Source organism: Vicugna pacos, chromosome 30, assembly GCF_048564905.1.
Source record: "Vicugna pacos chromosome 30, VicPac4, whole genome shotgun sequence".
Classification (NCBI taxonomy): domain Eukaryota; kingdom Metazoa; phylum Chordata; class Mammalia; order Artiodactyla; family Camelidae; genus Vicugna; species Vicugna pacos.
In genome coordinates this window covers 23,326,073-23,340,933 of record NC_133016.1, presented here as the reverse complement: position 1 = coordinate 23,340,933, position 14,861 = coordinate 23,326,073, and the positions used below count along the sequence as shown (strand labels likewise).

Sequence of the window (14,861 nt, the reverse complement as noted above, 5' to 3'; positions counted from 1 at the left end):
TTTCAGTCATCCATATACATACATATATTCCTTTTCATATCCTTTTTCATTATAGGTTACTACAAGATATTGAATATAGTTGCCTGTGCTCAGAATATTCTTCATTGCAGGACATTTGATGCTAAGATGATCTTTCTGACAATTAAATATATAAACTACTGTGCAGAAGTTATTCAAGTGCCAATTAAGAAGTTCCTGGTTATCAAAATCCTGGATAATAAGACGTTACTGTTTAAAAGTCTCAGTTTGCTTTTGAGGGAAACTGGGTACTATATAAAAAGATTCTTTGCTTTACAAAAATATTTACTAAGGCTGTGTTTAGGTAATGACTGCCTTTTATGAATTCGAACTACAATCATATGTATATAAGTTTTGTGGAAATAAATATTTGGAAACCCACACGTGTTACATGAAAAGAGGTAGCCTTGAGCTAAAATTGCTCATGTATTATTCAAAACTCTCCCAATGCCAAGTACCAGAAACCCACTCAAATTTGCCTCTGCAGCGTTTTCCAAAATTCACCACCTTGTAGTTTCCTGTCATACCTGGGTTCCAGGTGCAACATTATTATTGACCTTGTCTTGACTTTTTATTAAATTAAGCTTCCTGCTAAGCAGTAAATGAAATTACAAGTGTCCATGTACCAGTTATGTTTTCTTTCTTTAGTGCACATTTAAATGAATATGTGGCTTTCAATCGTCAACTTGGTCCTACATATTCGACTGAAAAATCAGTCAGTGGTCTGAATGCCGTACTTTCAGGCATAGAAAGGTTTACTGGATGAACGGAGATCAGCCCTTTTTCTCACTGACAAATGTGGTATGTGACCTTGGCCAAGTCACCTGGTTTTTCTTGCTTCGATGTCCCCACTGGAAGAGGTGTATTAGCCTGCCCACTCCTCACAAGAGTAATAACCCCCGGTGCCACTGACAATAGCACGAAGGGAGGTGGGAACGGACAACCGCCCATCCCAGGGTCAGGTGGCCTCAGGGGCCTCAGCCACTGGGCTCTGAAGGCCTCTTCTGGGCCGGGCCGTCTGAATGCTGGAGCCAGAGAAACTGAGCTTCCAGAGCTGTGAAGGTCACAAGCAGGCAGCTGGGGAGCTGGGAACTTTGAAAGACACTCAACGGCTTTTCTGGTTTTAAAATCTATTACAGATACATTAAGTAAACTTGGCTCTAATGAGGTAACTAAAGTCATTAAAACCCTGCGAGGATAAACCAGGGGCCGGGCTGCCAGAGGTTTAAAACCACGCCCCCCAGAGTGTCCACTAGCAGCCCAGCCGATGCCGTCCGTGTCCCTACTGCCCTGCTTTCAGTCTGTGGAATCCTAGAACCAGGTCACCACCCTCTCCTCACCTCTCCTCACCCTCACCTGCCATCTACCTGGGTCTCATGGGAAATGGGAACAAGATGAGGCTAAAGACACAGAGGCCTTTGGCTCAATTGGGGCTCTTAAGGTGGGCTGTCCCCATGGTTGGTTTCCCCCTGGCATGAATGAGGCTGCAGTCAACCTAGAGGAAGAAAGCACATCACATCACTCACCAGCAACCCTTGCCCCATACCCTTTGGTTGATAGAATGCAAAGGCTACATCCTTAAAAGATCTAGAATGGGGTCTGGCCTAGGGTACAGGGTGGGGATAATTTCTACCTTATTAAAGAAGGTAACTTTATAAGGAGGGACCAAACTGTCAAACTATAGGTGCAAACGGCCAAACCAGGCAGACCCAGAGCTGCTACTTTAGGTGTGAGCGAATGGCGAAGATGACGTCACAAGGAGTCTTCCTTCCCTGTGCAGGTTGATCCTGAGGACATAATCCCTGCCTCAGAGGCCTGGCACTGGGACCCTCGGAAGGAGACACTCGGGGACATTAGCTATTATCTCATCCAGCCCCTGAGGTAACCAAGGAGAAAATATCCAGATGTGAAGTGACTTCCCCAAGGTCACCCAGGTCATTAATGGCAGACCTAAGACCAGTGACCTTCCCAGAATACTGCAAAAGGACCTCAGCGTAGCAATCTCCATGTGTGATGGTTCAGAGGCAAAACTCAAAATAGCAAAATGACCGTGTGACCAAGAGTAAATTACTTAACCTCTCTGTGCCCTCGCATCTATAAAATCGAAGGCCAATTAAGGTAACGCATGTAAAGTGCTCACTAAGCACCTTAACAGTGTAATAATCAACAAATGTTAAGTTTTTAAAGTTATTATTGGATAGCCCCAGAGTTTCAGCAGAAATACCACCTGTTCAACCCCTGAGTTGACAGACATCTCCCCCACTGCCCAAACACAGCAGCTCACAGAGCAGAGTCCAGTTTTGGAGTCACATAGGCTTGGATTTGGAACCTAGCTATCAGAGCAAAATTGCACAGACTGGGTGGCCTAGACAAGAGGAATTTATTTTCTCATAGTTCTGGAGGCTAGAAGTCTGAGATTAAGGTGTCAGCAGGGCTGGTTCCTTCTGAGGTCTCTCTTCTTTGGCCTCACAGATGGCCACCTTCTTCCTGTGTCCTCACATGCTTGTCTCAGGTGTCCTGATGTCTTCTTCTTTTAAGGACACTGGTCACACTGGATTAGGGCCAACAGGACCTCATTTTACCTTAACTACCTCTCAAAGGGCGCCGTCTCCAAACACAGTCACATTCCAACATACTGGGGGACAGGGCGGCAAAACACTTTCGCCGGGGACATGATTCAAGCCAGAACACTGTGGTGGATTACCTTTCTTCCTCTTTAGGGAAGGAGTATGTAGAGACTCACAGATCCTTACCAGGGCACTATGCTGTGCCACACTGAACTGGTTTTGAGATCTGGAGAGATGTCCAAAGTGAGCAAATGCCCTTCCTCATTCTACAAAAATGCATTTTCCTTTGAAAAAAAAAAAAAGATCTGTGTTCGTGGAGCATGGATCCTGCGGCAGGCGCTGGCCTGGCCGCCTGGCCCTGTGGGACATCCACAGATGACTCAGACTAGGATATGATCTTCAAGGTGCTCATGATCTCAGAGAGCAGATCAGGCAAGAATCCAAGGAAGAATGGGAGGGATGCTAAGTGCTCAGTGCGCTAAAGGTATACAGACCAACTGCTGGGATGGAGGAATAGGACAAAATTGACCATACGAGCAGAATGCAGAAGAGCCCAGAGGGGACAGATCTGCCCCAGTGGATTGAGTGGTCTTCCCATGTCCTGGGCTGTTTGTTTGCAGAAGGGGATGATGGTGTGGGAGGGAAAGATGGTGTCCACCACACTTCTCCTGTGGCCTGCACTCCCTTGCATCAGAGTTTTCAGTTAGCAGGAGAATTAACTCTGCAGGATCCAAGGTGTCCAAGCCATGCTCAGAGACAACTTCGTCTCTCAATCTTCACAGCTGCCTGCAAAGGTGTCCATGGCTGCCACTCACCAGCCAGAACCTCAGCCCTTTAGGCATCTTATGGTCCTGCTGTCAGGGCCACCAGCAACATAGGCTCCCTCCCTCAGGATAATTCTGTCTGCTGGGGTTCTCCACCTGGCCGCAGTGACAGGAAAGCTGAGGACTACTGGGGGAGAGGGCATAGAACCCACCTGCTGAGACCACACAGAAGACGTCCATGGGACACCTAGGGTCCTATGCCCCCACACTGTCTACAAGTTAAGAAATCATAATTACTAGAAAAGGCAAAACTCTAGTGAAAGAAAGCAGATTAATTGCCAGAGCCAGGGGATGGCTTTGTTTCTCCTTTTTTATACCTCAACTATATGGAGGTATAAAAAATTTTATCTCAATAAAGCTGATACCTCCCCAAATAAATAAAATCATATTGAAACTTGGCGAGGCAAACATTAATCATTGCTTACCCAATCATCACTCCCCTCTCATTTCCTTGGAGGCAGTGCTCACCTCTTTCTATAGATGAGGCAGAAAACACCAGGATTTCCTTTCTCAGCCTCCATGGTGCTGAGGCATGGGTATTTATAACCCATGGGTATTTCTCTTCAATGGAACTTGACAGGGAAGTCTAGCAGGGGATCCTGGGAAAGGTTTTCATGCCTGATCAATTAAGACACAAGGATGGTGTAGCCACTGTGGAAAATAGTATGGAGGTTTCTCAAAAAACTAAAAATAGAACTACCCAGATGACCCAGCAATTCCACTCCCGGGTATATATCTGAAAAAAACAAAAACACTACTTCGAAAAGATACACGCACCCCAAAGTTCATAGCAGTACCACTGACAACTGCCAAGATATAGAAGCAACCTAAGTGTCCATTAACAGACGAATAGATAAAGAAGATGTGGTATACCTAGACAGTGGAATACTACTCCGCCAGAAAAAAGAATGAAATGTTGCCATTTGCAGCAACATGGATAGGCTTGGAGAATATTATGCTAAGTGAAATAAGTCAGTTAGAGAAAGACAAATACTGTATGTTATTACTTATATGTGGAGTCTCAAAAAATACAATAAACTAGTGAATATAACAATAAAAAAAAGAAGCAGATTCACAGATACTGACAACAAACTAGCGGTTACCAGTGGGGAGAGAGCAGGGGGAGGGAGAAGAGGAGAAATTGGGTATTCTTCCAGAATCCCTGACCCTCACCACTGGGCCCTGTCAGGAGTGCACATCCAGGCATCCACCTGGGTGATGCAAAGGCAACTGGTGTTCCTTACAACCCAACACGGCACCTGGTGAATATACGAACCCCACAGATGCCAGCCGACCTATGAGCCCAAAGGAGCAGAAAGTTTTGCTTCCTAAGAGAGCCCGGGGTACTGTCGACAGATGCCGAGAGACAGATAAAACGTGTGCTCGGGAAAAAACACTGTCATTGTGAACACCCACCTGTTTGGTGACACATCAAGATGTGGATTGTCCAGCAGGCCACTTTCTTGATCTCATGGTTCAAACTCATGGTATGTATTTCAGCAAACAGCCCTTATGGCAAAGGCCTGTGGGTTCTTAGCTCATGGTGAGATGGTGACATTGCATACCTCAGGGGAAGTCCCTGTAAGGGACTGGCATAGGGAATGTCAGCTCCACGCCTTCCGGATGGAACTACACACATCCCTCTGAATAACTTAAGGGCTCAATTGTCGCAACTACAGTTAGGCATTTCCATGTCTCTGCCTCCCTGTCTCTCTCCCTCGAAGAAGCTACTTTTATTTAGTAACACATACAGAGAACACCTAGCACTGTGTCCGGCACGTAACAGACACTCAGTAAACGTCAGCGCCCTGCATCAGACTCCTGAGTCACTTACACATAAACTGAAACATATTCCGAGTGTTGGAGGAAGGAACTTGCTTTTCTAGTCATAATCTGAAAAACACTGAGCCAAAGCTTCTCAAAACTTCTACATCACAGCCAGCTCAGCAAAACTTACATCTCATCTTCAAAAGCTCCCTCTGTGCTAAATAAGTTGGGATGGGAAGTTGGCTGGATTCTCACAGACTTAGCTTGACAAATTAAGGCCCTTCCAGCAAAAGTGAGCAGGATGGGGAAAGGCTTAAGGTATCTCTCACAACAGCCACAGGGGCGATGTGTGGACAAGGCCTGAGGCTCATTGCAGGCCTTGGCAGCTTCTCAGAAAGCAGCACGCTCCTGGCCATGGGAGGCTTTCGGGCAAGTGCTAACGGACTCAGGATTCCCACACCAGGTAGGAGATCCACTCGGTGACCTCTAAGATGTCTCCCAAGTTTGAAATTCGAGGATGATCTTAAGTCTTTGGGGGACCAGTGGCAGCTGGAACCTGTATAGGGCACCCTGAGAGAGAACCTGGCCAGGTGCCTTATCTGTAACGATCAGGCCTGAGTAAACAGCACGGGAGAACGTTCTGGTCTTCCAGGATGAGCTTGTCTGCAGGCTTCTGCTAAGAGACGAAGCCCGAGGGCAGGCATAGCCCTTCTCCACAGCCATACACACCTTCACCGGTGTGCAAGGGTCTCAAAGGCCCTTTTTAAAGTTTCCCACCAAGGCCTCTCCCTCCTCCTCCTCACCCAGGTCACCTGGGTCCTGCAGCATCTCTTCAAGGTAGAGACCCAAGTCAGTGAAGGGTAAAGAGTCCTCTAGAATCTTCCCAACACACCCAAGAGCCTGGAGCCCACAGGCTAGGGGCCCCTGGCCCAAAGAGGCTTTATATGCTAACTCTGCCTCTTGGGGACCTCTGGACCACATGTATAGTGACATCCAAAGCCACAACAGGCCTGAGGTTTCGAGTTTCCAGGGAAGATTTTTCCCCATCCCAATCACCCCCTGCCCTGCTTCCATGCCAGTGGACGAACATCTCCTCCGTCCTCTCCAAGCCTGCAAACCTCTGCAGGAGCCCATTTGAGGCAGGGCCCTCCATGCCACCTCCCAGTGTCACCTTGGGCCCTGGAGGAGGTGTAGTCAGGACTCATGTGCCTTTGATTCTGAGACCCCCCTCAACACGCCCACAGTGCCCCCCTCACCCCCAGGCCTGGCCTAACATCAGTGCAAGCTCACTGTCCACGCTCACTTTTGAGTTCCCTGGGGGATCTGCCTTACATCCGAGGAGCTCAGCTCTTCTTTGAAAGGATGCTAGTCGTATTTCATGCAGCATTTCTAGGTGCTTGGTAGTTGGAAGGTTGTCAAGATTTCCACTTCACTATGGTACTAAAAATATTCCAAATCAGTGTTGGGATCCCCTCTTTGGACTTGTTCACCGGGACCTTCCCTGGCTGATCTCTCGCCCCAAACAACTAACTCTGGCCACATCCCTGCAGATCCAAATACGTATGATGAACGCCTACTATATGCCAGGCATGACCTTAGGTCCAGAGAGCTCAAAAATGAAAAGATTGGAGCACTGCCCAAAATACAGCAGCTCTATAAAAACGCAGCGTGGCAGGAAGAGAAGGACCCGCAGCCCTCTTCCCTTTAATATGCATCCTATTTTGCCCAGGTAATTACAGCTTTTTCGTGGCTTCAAATGTCCATATCTTGCCTCCCAACTGGACTGTCTGCTCCTTCGAAGTGCATCCAGGTCTCCCCTGCCCTCTACTCAAGCCCTGAGGGCCTGGGACAGGGCTCTGCTCACCAGGGATGCTGAAAATGACAATGCCTCTCCCCTAACTCACTCTAATGCTTCCAGCTGAAGTGCGATTCTGCCAGCTGGGCCTCCAGCATGACACAGCATCCCCGCCTGGCTTCCCTGACGACAGCAGCCCGGAGTCACAAAGGATTCTCTGACAATGGGAGGAAGAGGTCTTCTTATTGTCTACAGCAGCCCCCCGCCACAGTCACTTTCAGCGGCAAACCATTCCCCACTCCCAGAACTGTAGCTCCTGCCCACATCTGCTTCCTCCTCCGGCATCTATCCAGACCATCATATCGTCTGGAAGGCAGCTCCATTAGACTATCCTGCCAGTAATTCAAATTTATCACATCTAACATTAAACTCACCACAATCCTTCTTCTCGCCCTAACCCCAGCAGACCTGCTCCAGCAACCAGAAGTTCACAGCCCAGTAAAGGCCGCCATCCACTGAGTCGGTGAGGCCAGAAATCTGGGAGTCACTGGGACTCCTCCCTTACCCCCCAAAGCTAAGCAATCACTTTACTCCCCAAATGTTTTTAATATATGACCTGTCCCCATCCTCATACGCACCGCCCTGGTTCCAGGCCTCATCCCCGGTGTCCCGGATGCTGCATGGAGCCTGCTGTCATTGCCTCATCAGCCCAGTAGCTGCCTGGTTCCTAGTCATGTCCCTTTCTGGTCCCTGGCTGTGTGCCTAGACTCTGCTTAAAGCCCCATCCTCCATGCTGAAGGGCGAGGGCCTCAGCCAGGCGCACAGGCTCCTCAGAGCTGGGCTCTGGATGCCTCCTGGCCTTGTGCCTGACCTCCCCACTGCCGCCCCTTCCTACACCAGGCAGCCTCAGGCCTCCATGCCTTTGCACCCACTGTCCCTTCCTCCTGAATGCCCTCCCTCTGTCTCCTCTCCTGGCTAATTCCTTTTCACACCTTCAGATTCAGCTCCTGTGTTGTCTCTCTTAGGAAGCCCTCTCTGATCTCTGAGGCTGGAACAGGTAGCCCTTGTCTGTACGGGAACTTTCTCCACCACTGCGCGCACCACACCATGCAGAATTTAACCGCTTAAGTGTTGGTCTCTCCTGTGAGACAGTGGGCTCTTTGAAGGCAGGAGGGCTGTGCCTGTTCACCATTGTGGCTCCAGGCGAAGAAAGAGCCCCCCTCTGACTACAAGGTCCACCCGACCTCCTCAATCAGCTCCACCCCCACCAAGCACACATACATTTCTCCTTCGCCCCTTTTGGGCCATTGCCCAGGCTGAAAACCTCTGCCAGGTCTGCCTCGACCCCAGACCTACCCCCAAATTCACCTCTTCCATGAAATCATCCCAAATGGGCCCCAGTCCGCATATCACTGCTATGATAACTGCCTCCCATACTTTATCCGTCCTACTCCCTGGGTAAGTTAGCACTTGGGGCTGGCTCTGTGGTTGGACATGAGCCAGCAGTGGGCACAAAGAAGCTCCAAAAAGTTGGAAGCCCCCCACTCACAAAACTGTAATGATGCTATGCCATGGTGGGCCACCTCAGTCCCAGGTCACTGAATTCGAAGGCTGAAGCCTTGTGGTCAGATCCCTGCTCTACTACTTACTTGTGACTTGGGCATGTCACTAACTGTGGTGGCTCAGTTTCCCCATCTGCAAAATGGGAATAATGCTAACAGCCTCCCAGGGCTATGGTAAAAAGCAGATGAGATAATCTGTGTGAAACACTTCATAAGATGCAAAGCCAAGTCAAGTGTAAAGTATTGTAACAGACTCCAATGCCAACCAACCTACCCCTGACCCGGGTAGTTCTTGTCTTTACTTGAGTCGGGTGAGAATCAAATGAAATCTGTGGACCCTCCTAGAAAAATGCACATATATAACAGCTTTGCAAACACTTCCAGGAGGTTCCTGAGGACTTTGCCACAGGAAGGGAAGGCCATAGACCAAACTTAAGAGTGCTGGAAGGCCTCAAATATATGCCATCATCCAGATTCCTGGGTGCCAAAGATCAAAGACAGGGCAAGGAAGGCCAGTCTCGAAGGAGAGAAATCCCAAGACTAAAAGATGAATTCTAGGGTCTTTCCTGGAGCCAAAAGAAAGAAGAAGATATAGCATTTTCACCTTATGAAGTAAGAAAAGCATCATAGTACAGAAAAAGAAGATTAAATGAGGCATCAAAACTTAGGAGTTCTTGTTCCGCACTGCCAAGAGCTCCCCATTACTGTGGGTGAGTCCCTTCACCTCTCTGGGCCTCAGGTCTTCACAAGGAGATCAGCTCATCGACAAGGCCCTCCCCAGCTCCGGGTACCTAGATCTGAGGACGTGTCTGTTCTCAGCCTGTCCTGAACAACCACAGATCTGGCCTGGGTTTAATTCAGAAATAACAGGCAGATGTCGATAGTCAGCATGGTGGTAATTCAGGCAGGCTACCATCACCAAATTGTTCTAAATTAAATTGCATGCAGGATGAGGCAGCAGGGCAGAAGAGCAAAGCCTGGATGTGAGCGGCCGAGCTCAGGTGGCCAGTGAGTCAGCAGTGAGGCCCAGAGGTAGAGATCCCCCCAAAAGAGCATCACAAGGGGCAGCCACATTACCGGGTAAGCTATGCAAAAGTGCCATCACGTTTGGAGACTTCCCAAAAACTGCAATTTGCCAGTCTGTTTGTACCTCCTGTTCTCTCTCTGGGCTCAGGATTCTCTCCCCATCCTAACCACCACCTCCTGTTTCCGCCTTCATGATCTGAGCTGCAAACAACAGAACCTTAAAATAAGGGCAGTGGACCCCCAAAACTGAGATAAAATTGGAGGACAGGGTCACGGACCTCAGAAGTGAGTCTGGGAACGAATAGCTAAAAAGCAGACTCATATTAGAATATCTACACAGACCTGTAAGACAGAAACTACTAAACTCAGACAGAGCCTGAGTGAGACCTTGATCAAAGCCACATCCTATCACTGAAGATAGCCTATCACAGCCCGTCAGGAGCTGGGGCAGGACCACGGAGAACAACTTGTCAGCTCCTCATGCTTAGCAGACGAACCTGGTTGACTTTAGGGTCATTTCTCACTAGCTGCCAACCTTCTATAGAAGGACATATTTTCAGGGCCCACCTGGGAGGTTCCAAATAGTGTGAAGTTCAGAGGAACAAGTGACATAAGGCTCTTCTTCCTCAGTTGCTTCTTTCTGCCTTTGCTCTAGCGTAGGGACTGGCATCATGAGTCCCTTGCAACCAACATACATGAAACTAAGTCCCAGGGTGAGTGCTCTAAAATATTTATGATTTATTCCCTCCTGTTGGCTCTGAATCATCTGTTTTATTGTACTGCATCTTAGCTGTTTCTTTCTGTGTCCCAAACATAGTAGCAGATCTAGCCTAAGTTAGGTGCCCAGTAAACATTTGCTGGACTTAAAAATCTTATATTTACCTCCACAGCTAGATGTTTTTGGCAAGCAGAGCTGGTAAATTAAATTTTCTTTGAACACACTTCAAGATGCACAAACATGTATGTGCTCAGTACATACCTGTGAATGAGTAGTTGATTAGCTGGTCAAACCTAATCATCCTCCATGCTGTGTCTGAGAATCTTCATGTGCATGAACGCTGAGAAATACACACAAATATGTAGGAGCTCTTTGTTCTTTTCAAGGCTTTCCCATCCCTGAAGATACAGGAGTGCTGTATGGTTTCTCAGGAGCTACACTTTAAATCCATGGTTTTGGAGCCAGTAACTAAAGGATAAATTTTGGGTTCAATAAGGACCCCCATGAATACACCCATGGGAACACAGGTATGTGTTGCAGAAACATGTATTTATCCACATGCATTTATTACATGCAGGTATGATTCTGGTATATACTGGATGCATCAAAGCTGACAATCATTCAGGAGCAAATTATCAGATGAGTGATAACAACGGCAATGCAGACTTCTGCTTTTTAATGCCTATTCTCATTAGGACTGGTAGCAAATCAAAAGGTGTTTCTGACAAAGAATAAATGCCACAATTTACCTGCCTTTCTCAGGTTCAGTACTTCCTGGGGTGCCAAGACCTACTCTTTAAAAAAAAAAAAGTGGCCACTATTTAAATTAAAAGCCATAGACTGAAATCACAGAGAGGACTCAGGGAAGTCACATCACTTTTGAGCCTCAGTGTGCTATTCTGTAAAATGGGGATAATACCCCCTACTTCACAGGACCCTCTTAAAAAAATGCGCTGATACAAGATGGGGTGGGGTGGGGGAGAACAGCCCTATAAAGTCTTACAAACATATTATTATTCTAGCAATCTGTTAATTACTGATGACACTGTACCGCAGAATGCGTTACAAAATTGCTGCCTCCCAGCGTACATTATCCAGGACAGACACCTGACACAGCAGATGAGATGATCTGTGTGTAAATCGAATTCTGTTTCAAATACTCAAAGGGAGCTTCCTCAGGCAACCCGAGGGCATCCTGTGAAGGACCGGACATCTTCTAACGTCTGCTCAGTGCGTTCTGTTCCAGTAAAATTGGGTTTTCTTGAAAGCCAGGCAGTTTCTGAGCATGCTCCGAGCCGGGATCCCTGAGGTTTTCGGCCCAGACCCCGCGCTGGACAGGAGGAACCGGGCCTGCGGCCCCTCCCCGCCCTCTGGGCGGCTCCTTCCTCTCTCCAGCTCGGGCGGCAGCGGCGCTGGTGCTGTGTCACTTTCGCCCTCGGGAGCCTCCTGTCGCCACGGAGCCCGCAGCTCCAGCGGCTTCCTCCCTGTGCGAGCGGGCCCCTAGCCTGGGAGAGAACCCCCAGACCGCAGAGACCCAGCGCCGAGCGGAAAGAGCCGGCAAAGACGTGCAGTCGGCTGAGCACCCGGCAGCGGCACAGCCGGCGGCGGCACAGGCGACGGCGGCACAGGCGGCAGCGCCGGGCTGGGCCCGGGGCCGGGCAGGCCATGCAGCCTTTGCCCCTCACTACCTCCAGGAGGAAGAACGGCGGGAGTGGGGGGCACAGTGCGCGCTGATTCTTTTATCTGCTTAGGCAGCGGCAGGCTGCCTGCGGCCAAGGGTCAACCGAGGTTGGGGGGGGCGACACTCGCGCACCCGCGGCTCCTCCAGGCCCAGTCAGACCAGCCCCCCGCGCCACCGAGTAAGCAGCCAGCCCTCTGGGCCAGGGGACGTCTGGGGCCAAAAGGAAAGGACTGCGGCGTGTCTCCGGACAGGGACTCCCTCACGTACCCCGCGCACACATAACCCTAGGGTCTCCCCGGGCCCCCAGCAGCACGATCCTCTCTCCAAGTAACCCCGGCGCGAGCGCGGACACACGCACGACTACGAGCCCTGGCGGGACCGATCCCCGCGGGAGATCGCGGCCCACGCTCGTCCTCACTACGCCGCGATCTGCGGTCCCCGCCCCCCCCAACACACACACGCAAGAGCGGTGTGTACACACACAAACAGCTGGGCGGAGGAGACGACGCCTCTCTTCTCGGGGTGGGGATGCACACCGCGGCGCCGGCCACCCCTCCCCTTTACACGCCGCACCCCCTTCTCTGCTCACACCTGCCCCTCGCCCCCAACTGTGAAAACTCCACAAAACCAAACAGCAAACGCCGAGCCCCAGAGGGGCTCAGACCCCCGACTGTCATTTAACGTCAATGGAGAGAGGTACCCAACTCAGACGCGCAGTCCCCGGGACGCCTCCTCCAGTTGCACTCAGGCTCCGGAACGCGGCCCTCAGGGGCACCAGACCTCCGCCGCAGACCAGCCACCGCCCCCTGCCCGTCGCCCCCCACCCCCACCCCACCACAGCGTCCGGGACAGTCACCTCCTTGCTGAAGAACCCGAGCTGGAGCCCACTCCACTCCGGCTCGGGTCACCCGCCACCGCGAGCTGGCTTTTCCGAGCCTGTCAACTTAACCCCGGCTCCGCCGGACGGATCTATCCTCCAAGCCCAATTACACCAAGGCGACAGGAATAATAATTTTTAAAAAGCCAACAGAATCACCGCTGTGGGGAATGTCCAAAGCTGCGACCGCAGTGGATCCACCGATCCGGTTTCCTCCTCTGTTCCCATCCCCCGCGCCCCCGCGGCCCGCGGGCTCACCGGGGATGGAGGGAGGGTGCAGACTGTCTAGACGACAGCCATCCCCGCGCCCGTGGGGAAGGGCGCGCACACACACTCACTCACACGCGGCCGCTGCCACAGACACAATCAGTCACCAGAGGAGGGAGGGGCGGCGTGGAGACACTCTCCCCGGGCCCCTCCGGGAGCCGCGAGCGCAGCAGCCTCCGGCCCGTAGCTGCCACCCGGAGCCGCGCTCCCTACCTCTGCCCAAAGCTCGGTCAGAACAGCTGCAAGTTTGGCCGGTACTAAACCAACTGCTCGATGCAGCAAATGCGGGCTTCAAAACAAAAGGGAGAGGAATCACGCTCGCTCTCGTCCTCCCCCCAGGTCGGAATCCGGCACACGACAGCGGCCACACAGCGCGGCTCGGCGCGAGCCGGGCTCCAGCCATAAGCCCCTCCAGAACCCCCCTCCTCACTGGAGCCCCAGGGCTACGGCTGCCCTACGGGCGGGGAACCTGGCAGGGAAGGGGCAAACCTGGGCAGGGGGGCGAGATCGGGCAGTGCGGTCCTGGACAGAGGCGGGGACGCTGAATGGGCGCGGACGCCTGGCTGCCCCGGGAGCAGGGAGGGCGGAAGGGGGCTAATTGTTGGGGGCGGTTTTCCCGGATTTATCTATAAGCACGCGCACGTCACGCAGCCCTCCTCGCGGGTCCCCGAATCGATCCGCAAGCGGAGATGACTGAAATAGGGGGGCCGACGGGGGGATGCTCACCTCGGGGTTCTTCAGGCCGCCTCTCCGAGCCGGAGTCGGGGGGTGGGGGGAGGGGGCAGGGAAGGAGAAGGGAGGGAGGAGGCTCGGGAGAGCCGACTACTGCCGCGAGTTCCGCGCGTCCCGGCCGCCGAGGGGCTCCGGCGCCCCAGCGCAAAAACCCAGCCGAGAGGGGAGGGAGGGAGGGAAGGGAAAGAGGGAGGGAGGGGCGGGGTGGGAAGGAGTAGAGGAAAGAAAAAAAAAATGATCCCTGCTCTGACACAGGGAAAGAGAATGTAGGAGAGTGACGTCCAGTCCCCGCCCTCCCCTCCGGCCACGTGCAAAGACTTGAAAGGAAAGAGGGCGGCGGGAGGCCTGCTGGGTAATGTAGTTCGTCTTTCTTTCCCGGGATGGCGGGCCCTGGAGATCTGGGCGCCGCCGGGACGCCGGGGATGCCGCCAGAGCAGGAGAGACAGCCCAGTCTAGCCACGCCAAAGCCTGCCGCCCAACGCCCGCTCCTCTCCCCGCACGCGCTGGCGCGGCCCTGGGTGGGGACCCCTGAGTGGGGAGAACTCGGGGCTTAGGCGCGGTCCAGGCTTGCAGGGAAACATTTGGTTTCAGGAACAGGACGGCTTTAAGAATGAGGACTTCCTTGCTCTAAGTGCTATGTCCGTCCTAATGGCAGATAAAAGGGAGCTTTGTGTACGCACTGGACGGCTCAAGTGTAGTTATTAACGCTGCATTAAATGCCGACGTCTGTTACTGAGATGCATATGTTATAATTAACATTTGAACATCTCTGTAGCAGGGGCGGGATGTTGTAATTAGATATGCACTTTGCAACCGATTAATTTTCCATTGGCCATGCTAAGGGCTAAGTCAGGGGACGCGGTGGCTGGGAGAATGCAATGCAATGGATAATTCAGTAATCACTTAACCAAATCACCACTGTTTTCTGAGTACCTACTAGGTGCCAGGCTCTGAGCTTGGCACAGAGAAGCCTTCTGGAGAAATATATGCTGTACACCCCTCCAAGCAAAGGGTTTAGAAACTCATG

General features: G+C 51.6%; 1 protein-coding gene across 7 annotated transcripts in view; it reads right to left on the bottom strand.

Annotated features, from left to right (window-relative positions):
- Window positions 1-13,980, bottom strand: part of CTIF (cap binding complex dependent translation initiation factor) — a 282,212-nt gene extending 268,232 nt beyond the window's left edge. For 3 of the 7 annotated variants that reach the window (XM_072952323.1, XM_072952324.1, XM_072952325.1), the window contains exon 1: window positions 13,829-13,979. The gene's annotated coding sequence lies outside the window, so the exon portion shown is untranslated. Of the gene's footprint in view, window positions 1-12,814; window positions 12,834-13,591; window positions 13,664-13,828 lie in introns of those variants that run through there. The other 4 variants (XM_072952320.1, XM_072952326.1, XM_072952321.1 and 1 more) reach the window with 3 other exon arrangements.
- Between the last annotated feature and the right edge of the window lie 881 nt (window positions 13,981-14,861).